This window comes from Brienomyrus brachyistius, chromosome 1 (assembly GCF_023856365.1).
Source record: "Brienomyrus brachyistius isolate T26 chromosome 1, BBRACH_0.4, whole genome shotgun sequence".
Lineage (NCBI taxonomy): Eukaryota > Metazoa > Chordata > Actinopteri > Osteoglossiformes > Mormyridae > Brienomyrus > Brienomyrus brachyistius.
This window is the reverse complement of record NC_064533.1, coordinates 12,396,351-12,405,514: the sequence shown is the minus strand read 5'-3', so window position 1 is coordinate 12,405,514 and position 9,164 is coordinate 12,396,351. Positions and strand designations below refer to the sequence as shown.

The 9,164-nt window shown below is 40.5% G+C and overlaps 1 protein-coding gene across 3 annotated transcripts in view; it reads left to right on the top strand.

The window, feature by feature from the left end:
* The first annotated feature begins 2,010 nt into the window (after positions 1 to 2,010).
* Positions 2,011 to 9,164, top strand: part of LOC125738744 (N-acetyl-beta-glucosaminyl-glycoprotein 4-beta-N-acetylgalactosaminyltransferase 1-like) — a 37,194-nt gene continuing 30,040 nt past the window's right edge. For 2 of the 3 annotated variants that reach the window (XM_049008027.1, XM_049008019.1), the window contains exon 1: positions 2,017 to 2,095. The gene's annotated coding sequence lies outside the window, so the exon portion shown is untranslated. Of the gene's footprint in view, positions 2,096 to 9,164 lie in introns of all 3 variants that reach the window. The other variant, XM_049008009.1, reaches the window with a different exon arrangement.

Here is a 9,164-nt window from a genome sequence, read left to right as displayed (position 1 = left end):
GGTGCAGACTTCAATTTGCACACGGCACAGACCAGCGTAGGAAATCGACTCATTGATACATATTGGCTTGATTTAGTTAGTCACTCTTGCAGCAAGCAAGCCCAGTCTTACCTTTTTCCTGTAATGTTAGCATGCCCAGGGGGGGTGGGCAACCAGTTGACCTTGTACCACCAGAGGTTTTTTTTTTCTCCCTGCCTGGGAGTTTTTGGTTCCTCTCCTCTGTTGTCATCTGGCTTTCTTTCATTTCTTTGTCTTTCCTTTTCCCTGTTTTTCTGTTGTCTCATTATGATATTGTACTGCATCACAACACACCCATGAAGAGCGCTATGGGGCAACTCTGTTGTGAAAGACGCTATATACGAATTCAATCGATTTGAAAATACATGAGAGGTATGTCATGAGAAACGGGTTTTAACCAGCTGAAAGTCAACTTAACGGATCTGTTGAAATAATAATAAAAAAAAACAGCACAATAACTTCAGCTGACAACCAGACAATTTGTAATGAAGTTAAACACACATCCACACCGCTTTTGTGAGTTTGGACTCTGGTCCAAACAATTTAAAATAAATTTCTGCTCAGTTATGTCTGAAGTGGTGTGCTGGCATCCAGAACAGGTGTCAAAGCAAAACGAGAATATTTGAAATTCATCATTGGTTACCTGAGCTCAAATTTTTTAAATCCCGCAAATTTGCTAAGATAATACCTTGTACCTGCACTTAAAAGTCAGGCATTCAACAGAGAGAGGAAGAGAAGGTGAGGAAATGCCGTCGGTTCCTTCTCTCTGATACAGAATCCAATAGGCTGCCGGAATCAAGCACAGTCCATAGGTTGTAAAGACCAGCGTTCTCCTTTTCGTTGCTCAAACTTGACCCAGGTTCATGGAGTGGAAGCCAGGTGACTAGTACCGAGGTGTCTTAGAATGTGATAATCGTTCAGGGCATCTACTGTTTGCTTCCTTGATTAGGGGGAATTCCACGATAATTTTGTACCACCCGGCGGGATTTGTATATCACAGCATGCCTCGCGGGCCATCGTAAATAGCCCCTTGTATGTATTTGTTACAAGTGCGGTTACTGTAATAAAAATCTCATTAGCCTCCTCCTTATTCGCTGCTGTCGCAATGGCCTGCCATCTATTACAACATTGCGCTGATTTATATTATTGCGCGGACTGGTTGCACACTGGCCTAAATAACAGTTTAAAATAAATTTCCACTGATTTACGCATTAAGTCGTGGACTGGGCGTCCACAACATGCGTCAAAATAAAATGAATATCTAAAAGACAATAGATTTGGCATTCTGTGACCACTAAAGAATATCTTCTCTTTGTTAATTTGCCTGTGAGCTGGAATAAACTTTTTTTAAGCAAAATGTCAACGGATGAAACATATCTACCATACTAAAAATATAACAAAAAACTTTTGTTTTGCACCTTCCACATGAAAATCAAAAATGCATCACACATCTCGCTAATTTGGTTTCTGTAATGTTTTTTTTTTCTTTTCCTTCCGGCTTTGGAGTGCTATCCAATATCAGAAACTCCGCTGTAGGTCCTATCGCATTGTTCTCAGCGCGGTGTATCTACCTGTCCGTCAGGATCGTGCGGGACACACCCTCATGGGGGTGTGGCTTTTTTTAGCCCCGCCCCAGCTCTTTGTAACTGTATAGACTATAGAAAGAAGGAGGAGTCACCTAAAACCAGTTCGGCTGTTGCCGAGACGCTAGTATTGCGTGTGTTTTTAAGAAAAGCAGTCCGAAGCTGGTTTCAAATCGTATCCTGTCTGGGAATAGGACCCCGGGTGCCACTCGGTGTGGATCGGTGCCTCAAGCCGCAAACTGGGCGAAATGCGCGATGAACAGCTCTGCTGGCCATGAGCTCCACCGTCTCTGTTGCTACCGCTCAGTCCGACTGGCGACACATGCACCTCATAAGTTTGCCGGCGGTCTTCGCCAAAATGCTGCACTTCTCCTTCCCTCTCAAGAAACTGCGACGCAACGCTAAGTACCCTCATATGATACCTCTCTGCTGACAATCGGCTTCTTCGCAACGTATTTTCAGTTCAGGGGAAAACACCGGTAACGGCGGACTTGGTAAGTGCTGGACATGTGCTGTTTACGTTTTATCTTGTTTGTCTGGAATCTTTCATTTACCGTCTCATTCTGGGAGGAACCTGTTGTTCGAGAACAGTAACGAGTTACCGAGGTGACCGTTTTCCACTTAAACATGCGACCTTGGCCATTCGTAAAATATATTATTGATGCCCCAAGTGATACTACTTGATATGTCTACTGTAGGTGCGAGTTTGGTCGTGAAGATACTAATCCTGAGAGTGGGTTTTGCGTGTCAGTCCTGAACCGGGGGAATGGAGTTACTTGGACCGGGATTGTAACTAGTTTCTCATTGGGGAAAATAGAATTTTCGGCATCAAAATTTTATTCCAGTTAACTTTGACTTGACCATTCCCCACCGCCTTGTTTTCAGCCGTACGTGTGTTTGGTGCAGTACTATAGTCTGTACACACCTTGCCACTCTGTTGTCCAGTATTGTGCCATGTACCTTGTCCTGCCCTTCACTGCGACCATAACTTTTACACATTTCACTTTGCATTATGTCATTTGTTCCGAGCGTTACATGCCTGACTTTCTTGAATCTCAAATGCCAGTATTACATTTTACATTTTGTATAAACTGTAATAATTTGTAAGTCTCTACTTAGTTACATTTCTTCACGTAGGTGTGTTCTGTTGGCATTAAGGAGACGCCAATACGCTGTCTCATCTCACCACACTGGAGCGGCACACCTGAATAATGAACAGAAATCCTTAATCCCTGTCTTTCCCCAAATGAAAAATCCATGAAAAATCAAATTAAAAACAATCTACTAATTTAGGCAAAAAAGACAGTGAATTTGACATTCTGTGTCACAAAAAAAGATCTTCTATTAATATAATTAGCCTTTGAGCTGCAATATGCTTAAATGTTTTAAACCCTTTAAAGTTAGTTTCAAATGAATGCCCTCTTCTAATTTTTGTTAATTTTCCATTTCTACTGTATACAGCTGCCTAGCAAATGTCCTTTGCCACCTCATGTCCTCACCAGCCTTCCTTTTGTAAACTGACTCCCCTCTGAGGACATGGGATATCACTACAGACGTTTACTTGGATGTGAGGGAGCTGTCCTGTGGTCCTCAGTTTCCTGCATATTAATCTGCCCCCCCCCCCCCCCCCCAGTCATGTCCCCCATGTCATCACAATCAATTTACCCAAACCCCTGGGTCAGTGGACTGGGAGATTGGATGAGGGTCATGTCACAGGAGACCTATTGTGAATCTCGACCTTTGTTCAAAACTTTGTTTCTGTGTGCTTCTGTTTGATTAGCTAATATGTGGGTGTGTGATCTCTCTCTGAATGTTTGTTTGTAGTTTTAACTTAACCAAGCACTTGGCTGTGTGAAGGAGAGTATTTCCAGGGGCCTCTGTAATGCACAGCCCTTACCCAGGCTCTGCTAAAAACGGGCCTCAACTAACTGACTTTAATAAAATTTGAAACCTAGAGTTGCCACCTGTCCTGTATTTTATGGCATTGTGCCATCTTGAAGATTAAAATGCTATTTCCAGTTTTGAACGCGATTTTGTCCCATATTTTTCACATCTAGACTGAAATGTAATTTTAATCTGGATCACCTTCTTCATTTTAAATTTTAAAATCTTTGCCGGAAACCACTACACGTCCCCCCTCTCCCCCCCCCCCCCCCCAGATCGATAACTATATTGAATTGTATGGGGCCCCCCTCTTACATCTCAAACAGCCAAAGGACTTCTGTCTATGTTAAGAAGCCTATGATCTGTCAGATATTAGTGTAATTAATCACAGCACACACAGATACTTTATGGACGTACTTGGACAGAAGTATATTTCACTTGATGTAAGCAGATACTGACAGACATGCCCTTATCCAGGGCCAGCGGAACGGCATGAACACCAGCACCTGACGTACCTATTGAAATCAGCACTGCCAAGAATCAGGACACTGGCACATCTATTAACAGAAACAGATTTCAGTCATGTAAAAAGCCTGCCCTGTCTGAAATTGTGTTGTTCAGAATGTTATTATCAAGAACTATAATCTTTCTCTAATTTCTGGTGTGGTTCCCGAGTCTGGTGTGGTTCCCGAGGACTCCTGGTGCCTGTGCCACACCTCCTGTGGCCCGTACAGACGTTGGTGTACGTGTGGTTGTGGGGATGTCCTGCCTGTGTTCGGAAGGTTGTTGGTTTAAATCCCCTGGTGGACCTTCTGACTCTCCCTTCACTACATCTTTCTGACATCTTCTCAACCCCTTTTCAGCCCTAAGGCACCTAAAAATTAATGTTTTTTTTTTTGTCAGATGTATTTTTTTTTTTATTTCAAGCATATGAATGAAACCATTTTCAGGTTTTTGGAGATTAACAATATTATTTGGGCTAGTATGTAAACCAACATAAAAAAGATGCTGCAGCAGGGGTGAGCTGAGTGGTTCAGTGGGTTTCAAATCCCAGCGCTGTCACCATTGAGCTCTTGGTCAAGGCCCTTAACCCCAATTGCTCTAAGTATTGGCTGATCCTACTTTCTCAGTTGTGTGGCACTTTGGATAAAAGCACCTGCTAAAAATTCTAAATGGAGTATACTTTTCCAGTTGGAAGAGGGTTAATGGGAAAGTGTTCAGAACTGGAAATGTGTATTTGGGGAATTGCTCATATTAAATATTTAGTTTTTGTTTTGCGTGGAATTTCCCTGCAGGTATACCTGATGGTCTTACTTGCTTACTTATTATATGACAAAACATTTCTATCCGGTGGCTTGTCATTATAGTCCTGTGAGGAGAAGCTGATGCAAAATGTCCTGAGAAAACTGTTTATCACCGTTAGTGTCTCAGCTGATTTCACTAAGATGGCCAGAATCAGCACTGCAATCCACCCATGCAAATTCTTTCGATGCTTCGTTTAATCCACGTGACCATGTACTGCTCAGTGATCAGCGTGTTTCACACGGAGGATTATTACTGTCGCACAGTGTGCTTGCGCTGTATCACCGTGTAGCAGAGAGGTAGAATAAGAGTAGCGGTGCTCTATAGGGGCCCATTGTAAAAAAAAATGGCGGATAAATTTCCGGCATCCTTCGGGTCATGGGGACAGTGAATAGTTCCAGTCACTGGACGCTCGCGGCATGCAGTCATGTTCATTTTCCTTGCTTACCAAGCACTTTAAGAGGTATGTCAATAAAATAACAGCTTTTTCTAAAAAAACATTACTACATTAGCTGTCATTGATATAAAACAAAGTTATATTTAATATATGTGCTCAGCATTAGCTGATAGTATTTATCATAATTAATAGTTATGACTGAAGGTAGCTTAACGGTTATCGAGGCTAATGTTCCAATGTAATTGATGATTTTGCCAGTTACTATGGACACAGGGTAACATTACATATTAATTTATTTTGGTTATCGACAGCTTACAGTTAGCTGCACTGCTACCATTGTTAATACACCTGATTATCAGTTTATGGCTCTCCTCAGGTCACGTGGTTCAGTGAGAATTTACTACGAAATTTATGGCAAAATACCTTACATTTTTTTGTGGCAATTTGCAAGAAAAGTACCATGTCAGGATAAAGTGTCTATTTTTTGTGCGCTTTTTAAGTGCTGCATTTGTAAACAGCGCTTGAACAAAATGTGCTTTTTTCCACATTATTTTGTCTCCCTCATGTTCAATTACTTAGAATATCATTGAAATAAAATAAAATCTTCTGTTTGTCCATATTGACCTATATTTTTTTGTTACCCCTATTACCCCAATTTTATGTCCCTAAATTGCAAGGTGTTAATTGAACATTTCATATAGTGTACTTTTTTACAACATTTGCCCAGTTTAGCTTGTTTTGTGGATAAAGAATGACAATTGGTTTCAATCACTGGGCACTTTTGATAGGTGGGTACTTTCTATACAAGTAAATAAACCAGCAGGCATATTTTGCCTGGCAGCCTTTATGAAACATTATACAAAATAATTATTTATACCTTATTTTGATTGGAAAATGGTTCAAAATTGTTTGAAAGTTTAACATTTCCATGTTAATTTTTCAAACAATATTTCCTTAATTTTTAAGGGAAACAAAGTTGTGGCAAATTTCATGCGAATATAGTAAACTGGCTTGCAGGAGGACCAGTGATTTGAGATGTAAAAAGTTACATTTGTTTATAAGCTGTTCTTGGTGGTGTTCAGGGGAGATGTATTCAATAAAAGTCTGCACAGTTTCGGCTATTTGTGGTTTGACTTTGAAGCCAATATGCTGCCTCACTAAAGATCCGAGGTATGTAATGGTGAAAGTGGTGAATGGTGAAAGTGCAAAAAAAAGCAAATATTACTTAAAAAAGCAAATATGTACATAAATGCACTAAAAAGGGTTTAGTTCCTTTGACAGATATTGTAGGCAATTTAACCACCAAAAATGTGTCTAAAAAGGAAACCAATGAGTTTGAGAGACCTGTCCTTGTTTCTCTTTTGAACAGCTACTATTGCTCTTTAACAAAAGTATTTCTTATCTGATTAATCAATGGAATAATCGATAGAATACTCAACCACTAAAGTGATCGATAGCTGCAGCCCTACTTGGAACTCCACTGAAAGCAGGATCTTATTCTTTTAGTCCTAACAATCAACTCATTTAATCACACAATACTTGCTGTCACTGTACATGCTGCTTGAGCAGAGCCCATTTTCCGGAAGATTTGTTGGAAATGCATGATAAAAAGTGGAAACGTTTATTTATTTATTTTTTTAATGGGAGTACTCATGTTTCCAGATAAGCACCTAAGCCTGTATTTCTTTTTGTTTTGTTTTACATTAATACATTTGTATAAGGCATATTGTGTAAATTTATAAATGTGAAAACTTGTACATTTACAAATTACATACCGTTACATTTACGTTGTCTATCACTTTTCTTCTAGTCAACAGATAAACAGGGATGTTTGAGTCAGTTGGCATGTCAGCAGTGCCATAGAGCCTCGCCTGATGGGCAGGGGGCCACACAGCCCTCTCTGTATAAGTGTGGGAGGTGGGTGTTGCCCCTGCTGAGGCCTCCTAGACAAAGATGGCTTGCGGATCTGTCTCTTGGAGACCTGACCTCTGTGGGCCTTTTTAGAGGCTCTGCCAAGGAGTGGACAAGAGGAGCAAATGCTGTCTGAGTGGTAGTGGGGGAGGGGGGTGCTAAGGTGGTGGAGGGGGGAGGGACATGTGCCAAGCCATGGGGTTACTGTTGCTGTGGGTAAAAGACAGAAGAATGGGGAAAAATGCACCTCAAGTTCACTGGGGTGTCTGGTTTATGGGTCTTAACGGCCAACACACTTAATCCTTACTCAAGCCTTTTTAGTGCCTGCTGCGTCAAAATGGACTGTTTATGTGTGGGTTGGAAGCTAATATTAGTACCCTTGAATCCTTCTAAGGAAAATGGAGGTGCAGTGTGCCAGGCTGCGCTTAATGTGTAGATGTTAAAGATAAATCACATCTTGGATTAATTACACTTGCCTCTTTTATTCTGTTCTCTGTCATGGCTATATGAGGAAGACGATTAAGTGTCGCCCCGTCTCCTCAAACATTATCTGTCTTTTTTAGAGGTGCGCCGATCCACTTTTTCAGTGCCGACGCGATCCCGATACCTGAACCGAGGGTATCTGCTGTTATGAGTACAGGTCTGATACCAAAGCTCTTTTTAAATACAAATGAAAAATCACGCCAAAAAAGGTTTGTTAGTCAGGCTACTAATAACGTGCATAACGTACTGTTCTATCTCATTTGTACGTCTTGTTTTAAGTGTTTCTAAGGCATGTGCAGTTGAGTTTCCACATCTTACATGCGAGTACACATAAGCATGCTTAAAATGCCCTGCATTTTTTCTCCCATTGGCATCAGCTCACTTACACTTTACTGCCATAGCAGCCCCTCGTTTATCACAAGCTCTAGCAACCGCACACAACAGCCCAAGCTAGTGACTCCCAAATGATCCATTGCTTTTTTTTCATATTACTCTCCTTGTCTCACACAATTGCATGTGCTTTGTCTAGTGGGATTTTCCACTAAACTTTAGTTCCGCCTCTCAAAACTTAATTTTTTGCAAAGATTGCAAATCGCCGCCCTACTGTAAAAACTGTTTTTACGCATAGAAAACTTCCAGATTCCAGATGTTTGCTTTGTGTATGGTTTGCGTTTAACGTTCAGCTTGAATTTTGCGAAAACATTAAAATGGGAAAGGGATGAGGTGTGATTAATTGCAGTAGTCGATTTTTCGATAAATTGGAGCTATTTTTTTTACGGATTGCCGAAAACTAAAGTATCAGATGTGGATCGGTCACATATGGATAATACTCGATTCGTCTAATTAGGAATGGATCGGTACCAATATTCAGATCGGTGCACCTCTAGTCCTTCTGATAATGTTCTGTCGCATCAATATCAATGACATCAGTAGACCTCATGATATAATAGAGCTGTATGGTGTAAATTAGTCAAAAGTTGGTTTTGATTTATGGGGAAAGATCTTTGTGTGTATTATATATCACTTGTGAAACTCTTGTTATATTTTTGCTAAAAACTGTGAATCAGTACTCATGGACGTAATGGGGGGGGCGCAGTGATTGGGATGGTTGCTGGTTGAAGCCTTATCTCCACCGGGCCGGCAGGCATATTCGCTGTGTAACGTTCGGTTTATCGTTTTCAGCCCAGTATGCGCAATCGCACAAATGCATTTATTGACACAGGTGAAACCTAGCTTTATCAGTATGTGTTGAGCAAGGAAAATATTATGCTATTTGTAGCTGTAAGCTGGGTATGGCTAATGTTAGTGATCATAATCAGCGGTTTAGGGAACATTTCTGGTTTCCTAACGGTAGTAACGGAATACAAGTAACCATGTTATGTTATCCGGATACAAAAAATAAGTAACTATTACATTACAGTTATTGAGCAAAACAAATGTAGTTTTATAATGAATCAGGATTATTTTTAGATTAAATTTATAATAAATCTGAAAATGAATACCGTACCGTATTCAGTTTAGTTTTATTTGTATAGCCTAAATCACATGAATTCAGTGTCATTTGTAGAACCCCAAATCACATGGAT